The sequence below is a fragment of the Vicugna pacos genome, chromosome 8 (genome assembly GCF_048564905.1).
Source record: "Vicugna pacos chromosome 8, VicPac4, whole genome shotgun sequence".
In the NCBI taxonomy this organism is placed as follows: domain Eukaryota; kingdom Metazoa; phylum Chordata; class Mammalia; order Artiodactyla; family Camelidae; genus Vicugna; species Vicugna pacos.
The window spans coordinates 5,015,476-5,034,107 of record NC_132994.1 but is presented as its reverse complement, the minus strand read 5'-3'; positions in this window follow the sequence as shown (position 1 = coordinate 5,034,107).

Below are 18,632 nucleotides of genomic sequence, written 5' to 3'. Positions count from 1 at the left end.
CTTAGTGTGTAGTAACTCACCTATGCATGATTGGCACACAATTCTTTCCCAATTAGAAAAAGAAAAGCTAATTTTATATGAATTAATCCACGGTTATGGAAAATACAATGAGTGCAAGAAGACAGCATTGAGAATGAATGCAGTATTTTTTTTTAATCATTTATACCATTAGAATAAGAGCAGCCAAACCAGATGGAGAGAACCAGAGAAGACCTTTTAAATAAATTATACTAGGCAGAGGCAGACTACTAGAATACAAGCTGCATCAAGGAAGCACCAGGAGCAGTGTTGGAACACAGTGGGTGCTAACCCCATACATGTGGGCTGTCTGAAGGCCCAAAGGAAAACTGCAGACTCAGTTAACTCTTTATTTGGTCTTAAAAAGCAAAGAGTCATTAGCCTGTTCTTGAATCATTTTTTATAGAGAAGCAGCATTTTCAGATGAAGATGCATGCGCCTACACAAACACAGATGCATACGTATGTTACCAAGCCATACGTGGATCCACTCATCCATGTGCAGTAAAGCCAATCCACTGACATGGGGCTGTGGGGAAGGGAAGTGCAGCATATGCTGCAAACACCAGACGAGGAACCCAGGGCAGCCAGTGTTCAAAAAGCCCAAACTCCCCTATAGGTTTCAGTTAAGCATTTTTAAAGGCAAGGCAAGCAAGGGGAGTCCCAGGGTATGTGATCAGCTTGTGCATAAGTCTCTGACTAGTTGATGGTGAGGTCAAGTAAAAAGGTAGTTAAGTTGTTGCAAATATTTCCTAGTTCCAGAGAGTGTCTGGAGGGGATGTGTTAATTTCATCCATTTGGTGGGGGTAAAACAACTCAGGAAATGTGCATCAGATACTATTACCTGGGTACTTCAGAGAGGGGCTAAAGTACAGGATATGGGGGAGAGGTCTGTTTCAGAAAGGCTCCATAAGGTCCCACTCAGTTACACATAAACAAACACATGCAATACACACAGGATACCTTTAATTCCTTGGAATACATATTAGCTATGAACAACTATAAGGCAATAAATTGGACAACTTAGGAGAAATGGACAACTTTCTCGAAACATACACTCCACCAAAATTGAATCAAGAAGAAACAGATCATTTGAACAGACCAATCACTAGAAGTGAAATAGAATCAGCAATAAAAAAAAAAACCTCCCTGCAAACAAAAGTCCAGGACCAGAGGGCTTCAATGGGGAATTTTATCAAACATACAAAGAAAAACTCATACCAATCCTTCTCAAACTCTTCCAAAAGATTGAAGAGGAGGGAATAATCCCAAACTCATTCTATGAAGCCACCATCACCCTGATACAAAAACCAGACAAAGACACTACCAAAAAAGAATGATAGGCCAGTACCATTGCTAAACATAGATGCAAAAATTCTCAACAAAATATTAGCAAACAGAAACCAACAATACATAAAAAAAAAAATTATACACCATGATCAACTTGGGTTCATCCCATGGGCATAAGGATGGTTCAACATATACAAATCAATCAAAGTGATACACCACATCAACAAGAGAAAGGACAAAACTCACATGATCATCTCAATAAATGTAGAAAAAGCATTTGATAAAATTCAACCAAAGTGGGTATAGAGGGTCTATCTCTCAACATAATGCTATTTATGACAAAATACAGCCAGCATAATAGTCAATGGGGAAAAGCTGAAAGCATTTCTGCTAAAATCTGGAACAAGACAAGGATGCCAACTCTGACCACTTCTATTCAATATAGTATTGGAAGTTCTAGCCTTAGCAATTAGACAAGAAAAATAAATTAAATGGATCCAAATTGGAAGAGAAGAGGTAAAACTATCATTATATGTGGATGACATGAATATATATATAGAAAACCCTAAAGGCTCCACACAAAAAGTACTAGAGTTAATAAAAAAATCTGGCAAGGTAGCAGGATACAAAATTAACATACAGAAATGAGTGGCATTTCTTTACACTAACAATGAAATATCAGAAAAAGAAAGTAAAAAAAGTAATCCCTTTTAAAATTGCATCCAAAAACCAAAATACTTAAGAAAAAATCTTAAAAAAAAATAAGGAAATGAAAGATGTATATACGGAAAACTATAAAACATTGACCAAGGAAATTAAAGATGACTTAAAGAAATGAAGATATCCCATGTTCTTGGATTGGAAGAATTCATATTGTTAAAATGGCCATACTACCCAAAGCAGTCTATAGATGTAATGCAATACCTATCAAAATACATAGGACATTTTTCAAAGAACTAGAACAAATAATCCTAAGATTTGTATGGAATCACAGAAAACCCAGAATTGTCAAAGTAATATTGAAGAAAAAGAATGAAGAGAGGAATAACCCTCTCAGACTTCAGATAATACTACAGAGCTGCAGTAATCAAAACAGCATGGTAGTTGTACAGAAGCAGACATATGGATCAAAGAAACAGAATAGAGAGCCCAGAAATAAACCCACAAACTTTAGGTCAATTAACTTTTGACAAAGGAGGCAAGAACACACAATGGAGTAGAGAAAGTCTTTTCAGCATTAAATGATGTAGGGAAAACTGGACGGCTCCATGTAAATCAATGAAGCTAGAACACTCCCTCACGCCATACGCAAAAATAAACTCAAAATGGCTTAAAGACTTAAACATAAAGACAAGACAGTGTAAACCTCTTAGAAGAAAACATAGGCAAAACATTATCTGACATAAATCTCAGCGATATTCTCCTCGGACAGTGTACCCAGGGAATAGATATAAAAGGAAAAATAAGCAAATAGGATGTAATTAAACTTTTAAGCTTTTGCACAACAAAGGAAACCATAAGCAAAAGAAAAAGACAACCTACAAAATGGGACAAAATATTTGCAAAAGATGAGACTGACAAAAGCTTAATCTCCAGAATATATAAGCAGCTCATACAACTTAACAAGAAAAAAAAACCCAAAAAAACAAACAAACAACCCAATCCAAAAATGGGCAGAAGAACTAAACAAGCAATTCTCCAGTGAAGACATACAAATAGCCAATAGACACATGAAAAAATACTCAATATTGCTAATTATCAGAGAACTGCAAGTCAAAACTACAAAATGAGGTATCACCTCACACCTCACACACACACACAAAATGGCCATCATTCAAAAATCCACAAAGGGTAAATGCTGGAGAGGCTGTGGAGAAATAGGAACCCTCTTACACTGTTGATGGGAACGTAGTTTGGTGCTGCCACTATGGAAAACAGTATGGAGATTCCTCAAAAGACTGAAAATAGACTTATCATATGATCTAGCTATCCCACTCCTGTGCATATATCCAGAGAGAACCTTAATTCAAAAAGATACATGCACCCCAATGTTCACAGCAACACTATATACAATAGCCAAGACGTGGAAGCAACCTAAATGTCCATCAACAGTTGACTGGATAAAGAAGCTGTGGTATATTCATACAATGGGATACTCGTCAGCCATAAAAAATAATAAAATGCCATTTGCAGCAACATGGACAGAACCAGAGACTGTCATTCTAAGTGAAGTAAGTCAGAAAGAGAAAGAAAAATACTATATGATGTCAATTATATGTGGAATCTAAAAATAAAGAAGGCAAATGAACTTATTTACAAAACAGAAACAGACTCACAAATATAGAAAACAAACTTGTGGTTACCAGTAGGGCAAGGGGATGGGAAGGGATAAATTGGGAGTTTCAGATTTGCAGATACTAACTAATATATATACGTAATAGATAAACAACAAATTTATACTGTATAGAACAGGGAACTATATTCAATATTTGATAGTAGCTTATGGTGAAAAGAATATGGAAACAAATATATGTATGTTCATGTATGACTGAAGTATTATGCTATACACCAGAAAGTAACATAACATTGTAAACTGACTATTGTTCAATAAAAATACATATTTTTAAAAATATATATATATTAGGACTGCATCAAAAACAAGTAGGCAGAATCAATAAATTTGAATTATTCTGAGGACATGAAATCCTAATTTGTGCTCCTTATTCTATCTCTTAAAGTTTTCCTCTAATAGAAACTTTCACTGGATAAGGGAGATTATGCATTTTTGAATCCACACTAGGGTTTATAAAACCTGAAATAGACTTATAGAAAGGTGAAAACATGTCAATTCCTCTTATGCTCATAAATTTCCAACCTTACTTCTTGAAAATTTAATGTCTTTCTGCCAGACGTGTACAGTTCTAGCTGAGGCCCTGCTGTGTAGAGCATGTCAAAATCCTTTGAGCTAAAAACTACATCGAGCTTGATAAACAGAGCTGTATTTTATCTTTTTCGGTAAACATTATGCATTTGCCTTCATTTGTGTCTTTAAAGAAGTGCCCAAGGCCTATTATTGCAAGAAAAGGCAAATTTATTTTCTGTATCAAAATTGATTATTTTCTCTATCAAAATGTCTTAAAAATACATCTTTGTGCATATATTACTTGTGTTGGAGTCTTAAAGTCTTTTATAGATACAGCTAAATACACAAAGGCAAAGAACATTGGACTTCCAAGTACTGTGTTTCTCATCTGATTAGTTAGCAATTTGTACAATTACACCTAAATGGATGCAATGCTGATATCGCTGCTTATTTTATTGTAGCAGTAAAACAGGTACAGTGCTATCTGCCCTGCTTGTTTATAATATTCTTCATAAACAATTTTGTGTACACTCTATTTCAATTTCCAGCTTGATTAGCTAACAATCTGCACTAAAACAGTCAAGGTAGAATGGAAAGCTAACTGCATAGAGATTTTTAAACTCATTTTCACACAACAGGATTTATTGGTGCCAGTGAAGATTAAAAACAATATGACTTCTCTCATACCTTTGCTAATTCCTTCTGCTAATTCAAAACATCCACAGAGAACCCAAATGGGTTAGAACACAGCAATCACATTTTTCGTAAGAGTAGTACTTGAAGAGAATAAAAATGTTCCTTGGTTCTTTGTATAGATTAAGAATTGCTTTTAGTCTGGATTATTGCCTAAATTTTAGACTCCTGCATCAAATGATGGAGAAAAAGGTAAAGCTTCTTTCTAATAAGGGCTGATTTCCATTCATTACATTCTTTCACAATTTCCTCTTTGGTTTATCTCCCTTGCTCTCAGTAATTGGGTACCAATTATAGGATGTCACAAAAGGAGCCCAGGTGATGAAAACCTGCTATTCTACAGTGGAAAATAGAAAAGTTTAAACTGAAGTTGTCTTAAATAAGGTAAAGCAGGTCAAAACCGATTTTTCTAAATTTTCAAAGGTTTTCCAAAAAAATGAATGTAAAATATAGCATGTTAGCACAAAATACTACTGACCTATAAAATTTTAAAGCTGGCTGTCACAAATATTTATGAACTTAGAGGTTAATAAATCCAAAGTACATTTAAAAAGATGAAAAGTCTCTGGTAGCCAGCCCATCAAAGGAAGTCTGAAACTTTTGTCAATGAGCTAGTTAAAAGTTAAAAAAAAAAAACCAAAAACCCACCAACATTCAGCCTTAGCCCGAGTGAAATTAATCATGACATTGTTTTTAACATGAAGCATTTTTTATCAGGTTATTAAGATGTGTTGACTGTTTACGCTGCTTGTTTGGGTAGAAAGAATCATATCACTTTTCTCCTCCTACTGCCCTTGCAAACCCACCCCCTATATCCTTTCCCCCATCCCTGGGGGAAATCTCAATCATTCCACACTTTTAGGAAGTAAATGAATTGTCTTTTAGATATACTAAAGAATGCTGAGTCCCAGGTAGCATAAAACTGCAGACTTTTCTCCAGTTTGAGACCCCTCTGTTGTCCTTCTCCAATCCTCTCTAGTCTTGTACACTTGTGAGGGGAGTGGGCACTATACACCTTAAATCTCTTTCTCCATCAAGAACTACAGTCCTGGCCCTGCAGAGGTTTCTTCTGGGTGTGGAGATCCCAGTGTTTGATTACGTCCCATGTTAGGGAGGGTGGAGATGTCTTTCTGGTGACCTTTCCTCCTCTTTCTGGGTCACTACCACCTACTGTTCTTGCAAGCAAACCATGCTTGTTCTGACCTCTCACGTTTTCTCTCTCTGCCACCTGATTCCTGAATTTTCTCTCTGGTGAACTCACCTTGCCCCTTTCTACTTTCCTCTTGGGCAGAATTTCACTCCAGGTGGTCCAGCTGCTTTCTCAGAGATCATATCGTACTTACATTGTGCATGCACATGACCTCGCATGACCTTTTACTCTGAAAGTGAAGGCATTCACAAACAGCCGGGGGGCTTGCTCACCACTGACTCCGGATCTCAGATTTTTCTGGATGTGTCAGATACCAGTCCCTCACACTTCAGGAAATATATATATCAAGACCTCCAGGTGATCCTCTTGGACTCCTGAGTGAGGTGAATCATTCTGCCACCCATCATGTGAAAGTTTAGAAGTTGGGCCTAAAAAATATCTTCCTCGAAAGAAAGCAGTATTCTTGTCTCAACTGCTCAACTAATACTTTGCCTTCTCATCTGCAGACTCAAGGTCATGATGGACTAGTGCTGACTAAATCAATTTCACAGCCCTTTATCAAGATCAGCCTGTATTTTCCAGCATCTCATGTCAGGATGTGGGTACCTTGTTTTACTGTTCTCTTCTTTGAAAGCTCAGTGGTAACAATACAGGAAAGGTTACATCATTGCATTTACCTCTCCCTCTCTCTTTCTGTTTCTTTCTCTGTATCATACGAAGTCACAAAGTAGACCTGATTTATTCATCACTAGTTTCTAGTGCATTTGCAAACTTAACAATAGGGGCAGAATTGCCACCTACTACTATTGATTTATAAATTCTAAATCTTTAAAAGATTTTACTGTTTATCGTAAAATTTCTTATAGGGTTTCCGTCTTCTGCATGTTTTGTCTTTAAAGGGCTGAAAACCCTAGCATCTATTTATTTGTCTTAACACAATCACACATAAAATATGTCTATTTAAAATACAAGATACAAATTATTCATACATTAGGAAATTGGCAGATTGTCTTCTCTGGGCAATTATTTGAGAGTCTAGTGTTAGAAGTGAGGTTAAAATTTTGATGGTATTAGATGGTATTACATTCATGGAAGTTCATGAAGTGTCATTCCTTTTCTGACAATCAGCCCTTCCCAATCTCCTGCAACTTTGCAAATAAGTCATTCCCTGAAATGAAAAGTTTAGTGGGAAGGACTACCTCATTAAGTACTGCACAAGTTACAGGTCAGGGTTCCACTTCCATGGCCATATTTGGCTTAGATACAAGTCCTACTGGGACGAATCTAAATCTTGGGAATAATATTTAAGCATACTTCTGGGAGCTTTGAGGGAGGGAGAGACAAAATGATGGGGGGGAGGGGAAGGAAATATTAATTATTATAGGATCAGCTATTTTATCATAACAAGCACCCACATACACTCAGTGACCTAATATAAGAGATTTACTTCTTCAGTCTACACCTCCGATGAGCATCAATATATGGGTTCTTTGTCAATATTCAGGAACTCAAGGCAGGAAGATCAGAATGTAGCAAATTGTATACCATCTCCTAAGCCTCCCCAGAAAGCATCATACATTGCTCAGGCTGAACTTTAGTAGCTAAAGCAAATCATATATCTAGACATAGCTCCAGAGGGACAGAGGATCAGAAGATTTGAAAACAGCCGTAATGATGTTCACAAGTCCACTCACCTAGGCAACATCAAGAATCACAAGAGATAGATTAATGAGGTTGTGCTTTTAAAAATTAGTGGCTGAGTTCATTTTCAGAGCATAGTCTAATACAGTGATTGTCAAAGCACAGTTCATGAACCCCTTATAGTAGGGAAGAACACAGTTGACTCCATATTGGATCTTTTCCTTTAGCTCTAACCCTGGGCTCTGTTTCCTGGGCTGAGTCCTGCCGGCTCTGCACCTTTTGTGAAAGAATGTTGCCTAGAGCCTGAAACAGACAGGAGAGCCCATTCTCAAGGCTCTGACCTTTAAGAGTATAACACTTTTCTATTCAAATAAAGATAAAAATTTGCATTTGTCTTGTTGGAGGTTTCCAGGGACACCATGACCTGACCTAGGTGGACAGCTGCAAGAACAAAGGACTCCGATGTCAAGAAGTTTGCAACAACCAGCCACACTCCCTGCTCTTTTTAGTAGAAAAGGATCCTGAACTCTGACTTGGGGAAGATGATTCTCCAGGACAGTAGTCTGTCATCTTCTTGACCTGAGGCTTTCTTAATTGTTGTTTTTCCTCACCCCAACACCTTGTCTCCTGATTTATTGGCCTGTTATGTGGTGAGCAGAATGAGTTTGGACTTGGTAACACCCTAGATATCTCCAACCCCCCCCCCAAAATACTGGGATATCATTTGCTTTTTTCAGTTCCATTGTCTCATGAGTTTACAGTGGAAATTTCCAGAAGTTATATGACATATCATATAGCATCAGGTTCATATGGAATCCAGCTTCTCTCTATTGAACCAGAATTTAAAGAAATTTACAAAAATACCAACAATGTCACTCTTCTCACTACATCTTTCGTCTCTCAAAATATTGTTACTTTTTATGGAACTACATTGTTTACTTTAACATATAACGGCTTTATTGTTTTTAGTTAATTGATAAATACCTGACCTGAGGGTCAGAGCTTCCCATAGGATGTGCTGGACCTTTTGTTGTTGGCTGTCTTGCAGTTTAATTTCTTCCTCTGCCCAGTCTTCCTTCCTTCAGTCTCCCCAAAGTTGTTTTTTTTTCCCAAGAACACTTTCCCCCCCAAATTTCTGCATGCAGATCTCTGTCTCAGAGTCTGTTCCTCAGACACTCCAATTAAAAGAGTCAGTGCAAGGAGTGATCCAAGGAAATTAAGATTGGATATGGGGGCTCTGCCACTCACTGGTCCGTGAGCAGTGAGGGTCCCTTTCCCGGTGGTAGTGGAACACTGACAGCACTTGGTAAGTGAAGTGGTAATAGTGAATTTGTCAACACTTCCACTAGTGGTGAATTGGATACCATGAGCAGACTGATGGGTGCTGTGTGTCAGACACTTGGAAAGTGCAGATAAATAGTAATAGAATTTGAGAACTGAATGGCTCTTTCTGAAGACAATAATATAAAGAAAGAAAACTAAAGACAAAAAGTAGCTAACCAACTAACCACAAGGGATGAAAGCAAGACAGCCTGGGGGCTTACAACGAGAGTGAATCCTTACAGCAGGAAGTCAAAAGAAGTTGATCTGCCCAGAGTAGCATCATAGCAGAGCCCAGGAAGAGGCAGAATTATCATGTCAGAACATTATAGGAAGGAAGTGAGATTCTGAGATATTATGAACTAGAAAAATCTGAATCCTCAGATTCTCCCAAACTCTCTTTTTTCAGGGGGGAAGGTAATTAGGTTTGTTTGTTTATTTATTTATTTATTTATTTATTTATTTAAATGGAGGTGCTGGGGATTGAACCCCAGGCCTCCTGCATGCTAAGCAGACACTCTACCACTGAGCTCTACTCTCCCCCACCGCAAACAATCCTATAGTAACCCATTTGCAACTGCTTTGCTAGATGTGGTATCTCTACTAGAGCAAATTAACACTATCTCAGGAGCATGTCATGTGGCCACTGATCAGGCAGAAACATTATTTTATATCCCTATAAAAAAAGGAGGATTAGAAACATTTTGCATGAATTTGGAATGGACTATAATGAACGTTTATGGTCTTGTGATATTAACTCTCCTGCCTTCTGTCTAATACCTTCCCTGGGGACTTGGACCATCTGGACATTTCACAGAATATCATATTGATTCATAATACAGATATTCATAGAGATGACTAAGCAAGAATTCACACAAACCATAAAAGAACAAGTTAACAAATTAGAGTTCATTGAATTTTCAAAAGTTTACTTTTTAAACATCAATGTTAAGAAAATGAAAAAAAAAACAAGCCATAACTTAGCGAAAATATTTGCCAATCACATATTTGATAAAGGAACTTGAATCTAGAATATACAGAGAAATTTCAAGGTCGATAATAAGAAAAATGCCCATTTTTTAAATAGACAAAAATGTGAACAGAAACTTAATCAAGAAGATATAAAATATGAGGAATAAGTAGATGAAAAAATATTCAACATCATTAGCAATTAGGAAAAACAAATTAAAATCACAATGAGATACCACTGCACACCAATATCATCTGCTGGTGTGTAGACAGAGAAACAGACCCAGCGGGGAACTAACTTGCTCATGATGTGCCAGCTAGGAGCAGAAGAGATAGAACTCAAACCTCCATTTGTCTGACTTCAAAATAGTGACTTCCCCCACGACACGAGTTAACACACTAGAGGCGACAGAATCCTTCAGCAGAACTCCCATCTTTCTCATGTAGTTGTCTCAAAATCAGCAACTGTGGCTTTGCACACAGGCACACACTCAAAACTAATAAACTTCGCTCCCATTTACTTTTAAGAAATTAATTGGCTCATTAATACTATTTCCCTAGTGGGCCTTTATGGCTTTTCAGCATTTATTGGAGCCGTGTGCTTCATTTAAAATTATATGAGGCAGTATTATTGCACAGCGGTGAAGGGTTTAGGAGTCAATTTTCCAACTATGAGTTAGAATAGATTGATGTGGCTAGAATCAAAGGACCTGAGGCTCCTCTTGTCTCTTCTGAAAGACGCCCACTCCCAGTCATGCGTCCACTTCATCCTTGGCTGTGAATATTTAAGGATCAGGGTCAGACCCCTCCCCTATATCCTCTGCTGTAGCTTCTCTCTGAAGGACCCAGATAATAGTATCTCATGTATATTTCCTGAGGTTTTCAGATGCTTAAAACCACTGCCAAAGGGAAGAAATTAAGCACTTGATGATCCTAAGCCCGTGCCGCCCCCTCCCTGCTGGCTCCACAGGGTTGATGATGTTGACCTCCCTGTTACCTCAACATCCACCAACCGGAGGACTGTGCACGGGCTGACCAGGTACCCTGCAACCCCCGTCCCTCACCTGGGCTTTAAACACGCTTTGCTGAAACCCTTCAGGGAGTTCAGGGTTTCCTTGGGCATGAGCCACCTGCAATCAACCCTTGTCTGCTCCAAATTCATGTTTCAGTCTGGCCTCATGGTGTAGCAGGCACACGAGCTTGCCTTTGATAACAAATGTGCTTTATTTCATAAATAATGTTGTTGTCATATCGGAACATTCAGGGAACAAATTCTGCTATGCTCCATCCTTCCCCTAAAATTATTGAATTGCTTTATTTTTCAGTTTCAATCTACCACTTCTAGAGTCTTTATTTTAACTCCATGTTCGTGCCTTCTTCTGAATGCCATCCTGCAGACTCTCTCAGGTGTAAAGCATACAATTACTTTTATATGAACAAAAAAGTGGCTTAAGAAATCTCCTTCGAAACTAGATAACCTTAGAGAAATCCAGGCTTCAGACTCACACCTACTGGATTTCAAATCTAAGCATTTACTACCTGTGAGCTTTTTTTTTTCTCTTTGTTATGAAGATTAGTGAGTATAAGCCTTTCTTCATAATCCAATATTTTTAAATACATAATGATTTGATGTCTACTGCAGTTCTGTTTTAGAGGAAACAGGTGTCCACCACTCAGGATGTCAGTCAAGGGACTGATACAGGAGAAAAACATGTTATCACTGTTTGGGTCAAATCTAAGGTAAAGATATAGGAAGAACAGTAAGTGAGAACAATGAATCAAAAGCAGATAGAATAAATTGGGAGTTCAAGATTTGCAGATACTAACTACTATATATAAAAAAGATAAACAACAAGGTCCTACTGTACAGCACAGGGAACTATATTCAATACCTTATAATAGCCTATAATGAAAAAGAATATGAAAATGAGTATATATATATGTATTATATATATATATATATATATCTGAATCACTATGTTGTACACCAGAAATTAAAACAACATGTTAAACCAATTACACTTTCAAAAAAAATTTTTTAAAGACAGGTATAAAATCAGAGGCAATGAAGACTATAATAATGAACACTTAGCTGGGAATTTTCTGACATCCTGGGGAGGGAATGCTATAAAGGTCATGTTGACCCCTCCTAATATTTGTGATAATACAGATACATAGTTATACTATTGACATTTTTGTCCATATTATGTACCTTTTTACCTTTCTGCCTTGATGGTTCCTTTTTCATTAAAGACTTTGAGATAGAAAAGTAAATCCAGGCCATTACAAATAAGGCCTTTTACCTAAATCTGACAAAAATAAAAGCACACTACACCTGATAGTAAAGTAAAGGATTTCCTGGGCGTCTTTTCAAGGTCTAGTGTTATCTTTCTTCCGGACACTTTGCTGTCCTCCAGCTACTTTATAAATCCCAGTCAGGATGTGATCTCCAAAGCCTCGGAGAATATATTGATTCCTATTCTCCTTCACGACAGATAAAACCTTCTGTAACCACTACAGGGTGGCCCATCACGTGTGACGCAGCTTCCATGAAAGCCAGCAATCTCTGTTCCTCTTCACTTTCAGTCCAATAGAAATTTTGAGCATTGGTCTTTAAAACAACGTTTTTATTTCCTCGAGTTTCTGCTAGAATGCCGTTCTTTTATTAGTTCTCAGATGATTTATGCGTTTTCAATGTGCAAGTGCCTAGGGGCTAAGATAAATAGAGGTATTTTTATAGTAAAGTTTGAAAAATTGTTCAAGGCTTGAAAAAGCAAAGCTTATTAGGTACTCAAAATTAAAATGAATGCTTTCTCTGCCATGCTGTTTTTGCAGGGGACAAAACAAGACAGGTGAGAAGAAGGTCTAGTAAATATTCGATTTTTTTCTCATCTGTATCCACAGCATATCAGTGTCTAGGATAAATATTAACTCATTTGCTAGAAGATATCCTGAAAGCTATAACCCTCAAATTGGGGTCCCTGAACCCTGCTTGTTAAGTGTTAGAAATAAACACCAGCCAACATACCAGTGTGACTAACCCATCTAGACTTTCTTACCACATTTCCTCTTCATGGAAAGGTCAGATTTCTGGGAATCCGTTGATATATTAACCCATTTTAGTCTCATCGTTATCATTACGTTAAAAATAAATCTCCGCACATTTGCATACGTCTATGCCTTGATCACTTATACGGGGATTTGATATTTCAATGCTCCAGAGTGGTGTCTTCCTGCCTCAGGTGGGTGGAGAAGACATCCCCACATGTCACGCACTACTGCAAAGAGTAGATAAAGCCTGTTTTTCCTAAAACTCACTTTTTAACGTATTATGATAAATTGCTACGGAGACTTCCAACTTTGTAAGTTTTGTAGCTATGACGTTAATCTCCCATCAAGTGTGAATAATCCCTCCAAAATTCCTGATGGTGGTCATGCTCTTGACGATTAACTATTATTTCTCTTTGTCACATGCAGTTTACTTAAGTATACATGAATTATACCTGGTGTAAAAAATCAAAGTTCAAAGAATTTGGGAGTGAAGTGTTCCTATTTGGAACAAGCTGAAGAGGGTTACTAACTCTCTTGGCTGAACTTTCAATAGCTGGAGTCTTTTGACAAAATGAGTCCTGAGTGGTGGAGTGCTCTGGAAAGGACAGAGATCGCACGTGAGTTGCTAAGGCACCCTTACTACTCTCAGTAATAGATCTGGTTTGTAATGCTGATTCCCAACCTGTAAAATGAGCAAAGCCATCAGCACTGGTTTTGATGAGGTACGTGGGGGCAATGAATAGAGGGAGAAAAAAGGGGGCATGGTTGAGCGCTGGTGAACATGGATATAAAACGGGTGAATAGAAAATAAAAGAACCAGTGAATGTAACCAAATGGAAGCCAGAAATGGGGGGCGGGGAGAAGAGAATGTGTAAGGAAGTGCAGGAATGGGAGGTTTCAGAGAAGGCAATATAAAGGCCAGGGGAGGGCAGTTTCTCTAGTGAGGACAGAAGACAGAACAGAGTGTGCTAGGGTAGAAATGGGAGGTGATGAAGACGGTGTGTCACTCATTAATCACTTTGAAAGTTTTTCTTAGGGAGACCAAGAAGCCACCAAACAGAAGAGAATGTGTTGCAATAAATTTTGCTCTATTTTGAATATTGAATAAATGCATGTGTTTAGGACAAAAATCCAATAAGAAAACAAAGGCTGATAGTGCAGGGAAGAAAGAGCTTGGTGGGTGGAGAAAGGTATTTGAAACACAGGAAGCTGGAAATCACAGCCAATGTGCAGGGATCTCCTGTGTATAGAAAAAGGCATTGACTTCCGCAGAGAAGGGAGGGCAGTTGGAAAAAGAAGGAAAAATAAAAAATTTAAAAAAAAAAACATGTAAAGTGCTCATCACAAAGCATGCAACCAGGTTCCAAAAAACAACGTGTAAAACCCTAAGTATGGTAAATGGAAAAATAATAAACATCTGTGAAAAGGAAAAAAAAAAGTGAGTGAATGAATGTCTTACTCACGTGTAAAGGTCAGGGTAGATAACATAGACACCTACTGGTTTCCTTGTCTTAACGAGGTAAGAAAACAATTTGGCCTGAAGTTGAAAGAGCAGCTTGCAGGTAGGGAGTTTAGGAGGAAATTCAGTCTGCAAGGGTTGTTTAAGGCAATGAGGGAGGAATCTGGTGAGGGGATTTTTCTGAGGATCCGTGGGCCGTACTGGGACTGGATATGTCATTAAAGAACAGAAATGTATATTGGCTTCCATATGCAATGCTGGGATATTTTCTCCAGGCCTACTCAGGGACTTGGGTGAAAGAGAGGCTAAATCCTGTGGTTATGTCAATTCAAAGGGGTTACCATAGAACAAAAATGAGGTAGGAGGGTTTAGGAGAACAGAGAGAAATGGACTGCATGTTTCATAGTTGGTGACAGTGTAATTTATCATCCCAAACGGGACCTATTTAAGAGTGAAAGCAGATTCAAACTGAGTCTGTCCCTAGGTGAATGGGGGTAATTGGCCATCCTACTCACAGTGATTAAAACTAATTTTTAAAAAAGACCATATGGACTGGGAAGAAACTTCTAGTAAATGATCTATATCTAGTTGAGGTTGGAGAAAAGTTAGATTGTGGATAAGGGAATAAAAATCCTGAAGTGTAGTGTGCTGTGGCTTTAAAAAAAATAGTGGGGAGGGGGCTATAGGCAGTTAGATCTTGGAAGTTTATCAGATACCGTGGCTCTAGTTAATGAAACAATTTAAGGATGCTGGAGGAGAGAAGGTGAGAAGTTCACTGAGGTTCAGAAAGTCAAAGAGAGTCAGAAAGTCCAGGAAGATAGTGGAATTAGTGGTGGAGACAAAGCCAGAGGCCAGAGACCTCAAACAATGTGAAGGAATGAGCCTACGGGAGGTCAGTCAGTACCAAGAATGAGTTCTGGGTGACAGGAGGTTCAATGAAGATAGTTTAATAAGAGGGCAGAGGAGGTTTGGTAATAGCAATTAAGGAAATGAATACATTTGTCATTGCTTCATGTCCTTGAGTGTTTGACTCACCCTTGATCCACGCTCACCCCCAGTCTTTGATTATAATTGTACTTCCAATGCCTGCAGGGAGAGAGTTCACTTCTAATGCAAACCAAGATTGTCAAGTTCCACGTATCAGTTTTAATACTCATTTTAAACTAATAACCTGGACCCCTTGTTCATGTTTTGACTTTTGGTTAAGAATTCATCCATAAAGGACAAGCCATTCTTCCTCCACCAGTAAGAATAAATTTTGTTGCCTGTAAAAGTCAGACCTTAGAAGGATATATAAAGTTAATTGACAAAATGTGAGGCTTCTTGGAGGTTCTTTATCATGAGATCCTGGCTGTTTTCTATATACTAATTACTAATTTTTAAACATCAATAAAAGTTTAAAATTCCAGAGAAGATGTATTCGCATCTTGTTTGCTGACATCAGAAGTACTTGCTATCTTCAATCTTTGTCTCTGATTTTAATACACAAAAATCCTATTGCATCCGTACCTAAGATTAATATTTTTTCCTTTCTAACATTGTTGAAAAGAACAGATTGTTTCTTGAATTTATAAAATGTCTCAGTATATCCCTAATAAGGCTTTAACAAGAGAAAATTAGACAGTAAAATATTAGTCGCATCATTGCAGTTAAGATATAATTTTTTACTACACTGAAATCATAGCTTGATGTGGGTAGTAGCCTTTTTTGAAAACTTGGAGAATTTTGTTGGCACCAAAATGGTATCACTCAATGATATACAAGTAAAGGAATTATAATTAATTAGCATAACCATGATTTTAATTTCAATTGATTATATAAGATAAATTATTGCAAGTGATAGCAGACCAAAAGTAACAAAAATATTACCTTAACATTTAATGAACATCTTAATTGCTTATTCATTTGTTATAGCAATTGTTGCATTATTAACATTTTAATTACTGCATGTAAAGTATATTGATACTTAATATGGTAGCTGATAAATCTCCCTTTGGCCCTTACCTTTTCTCTTGAGGTAGGCTTATTCATGAAAATGTTGGCTTTCTTCTTGTTTATCTTTTCAATCTGAGGCCTCTCAGTAGAATTGAAAATTAATTTAATTTTCAACCCCTCTTTTGGGAATACTATCAAGCTTCCAAATTTCATCACATTTACATAGTCCCTCTAAAATCATTTCACAAACCCTGCCAAGCTGTAATCTTCAAATGTAGTCAACCAGATGATTAACAATTTATAAAGATGATATTGTGCAATCTTAAAGATAAAAGTAAGCTAGCTTTAAATTGCATGTTCACCAAATTTTGCTAAATATTTTTTCAATCATGTGGCACAAATTTGCTATCAAATATTTCACCCATTTGAACAGAGAATGTTACAGGGAGCTTCAAAACTTCAAGTAAAGGGGACAGCGGCTGTTATGTGAAGAAGCTCAGAGTTTTCTTAATCCTGGAAAAATACAGAACTAAAAACACACTTAGGAAACCGTAGGATCAAACCAGTCTGTTCTTTGATGTTAATGAGGAGTTGCAGCTGTCTGTTTGCTGATCCTTTAAATTACTATACATGTTCTAAAAGAGAGCATAACTTTCCCTGTAAAAGCAAGCATGCTAAATTTTTGACAGTCCAGAAATCAAAAAAAGGGATGAGAAAGACATGAAAACGGTGGCCCCTAAAAGGAACCAGTCCAGAGGAAAAAGAAAAAAACAAAGAAAACAAAAACTTTGACATGCATCCTACAAAGTAATTTAGATATGCCTTGTATTTTTTCCAGCTTTTTCTCCGGACGCTGCAAAGCGTTCAGTCTTAATTTTCTCTGTTTCCATTAAGCATTCTTTCCCTCCAAACTCTGGACACCTCTGCATTGGATTTAAAAGATATACTATGGATAAATAGGCAAAGGGTGAGACAGAATGCATTTTATTATCTTGGGTAAGTTAAATTGTATTAATGAGTGGTTCTCAGAGTTTGATCCCTGCACCAACGGCGTCAGCATCACCTGGGAAATACAAATTCTAGGTACCACTCCAGATGCACTGAATCAGAAACTCTCGGCATTGGTCCCAGCAATCAGTTTTAACCACCCTTCCAAGTGATTCTGGTATATGCTGAAATCTGGAACAACTGTGCGAACGAAAGTAACTAGTTGTTGGTATTTTAGCATATGATTTTTTTTTCTATTAGAAATTATAAGAAATCATTAACATTCTGTTATCATTGGAGATCAAAATGTGGAAAGAATCATTCCCTTTGCTATTAGAATTTTCTAACTAAGTTAAATTATTGTTTTTATTTTTATTTCTTCTGGTCTTATCTGTATATTGGAATAATGGCCCAGTTTTTTATTTGCACTGGTATAACTCCTTACATGCATAAAACACCAAAAACTGTTAATTTTTTTTTCAAAGATGTGAATTGAATTCAGTTCTTCTCAGAGCACTTATTCATTCCAGCGATCAATTTTGCTACCTTTATAAGTGCTTGCTTTGTTCCAGGAACTATGCTGAGCCCTTGGGTAAAGAAAATGAATGATGAATGCCATAATTATTTATGCCAAAACAGTCCAATCTACTTGAGGAGAGAGATATAGAAACGACTATAGTTTTCCAGAGTTGGGAGGGTTAGGCTGTAGTCTTAGGATCATTTATCCATAAAAATCTATATTAAAAGTTACAAGTTCTATCCATTGTGTTTCCCAAAAGGATCTGAGTTGAGCTGTGTTATATATAAATGGTATTATTAAAATAAAATGGAAAGAAAGGTAAACAGAATCTCAACCATGTAGACTCATTTTTTCCCTTTCTTTCAAGAAACATTTCTTTTTTAAACAATTTTAAAAATTATTTTCTTTTATTAATGATGAGGAGGTAATTTGATTGATTGATTGATTGATTGATTGATTTTTAATAAAGGTACTTCATATTGAACCAAGCACCTCTTGCATGCTAAGCTCGTGCTCTACCACTGAGCTATATCCTGCCCCCCAGAAATATTTCTTAAGCACCTACTTCGTGCTAAGCATTATACTGTGCCCTGAGGGGTCATAGGATGCAATATTTAGCCTTAAGGCATTTTCTGTGTGGTAGGGGTGATGGAAGCTAAGCTAATTTACAAATAATAAATCCTTAAAACTCTAAGAATGGAATCTGGATAGGATACAAGGAGGACAGGGTTTAGATA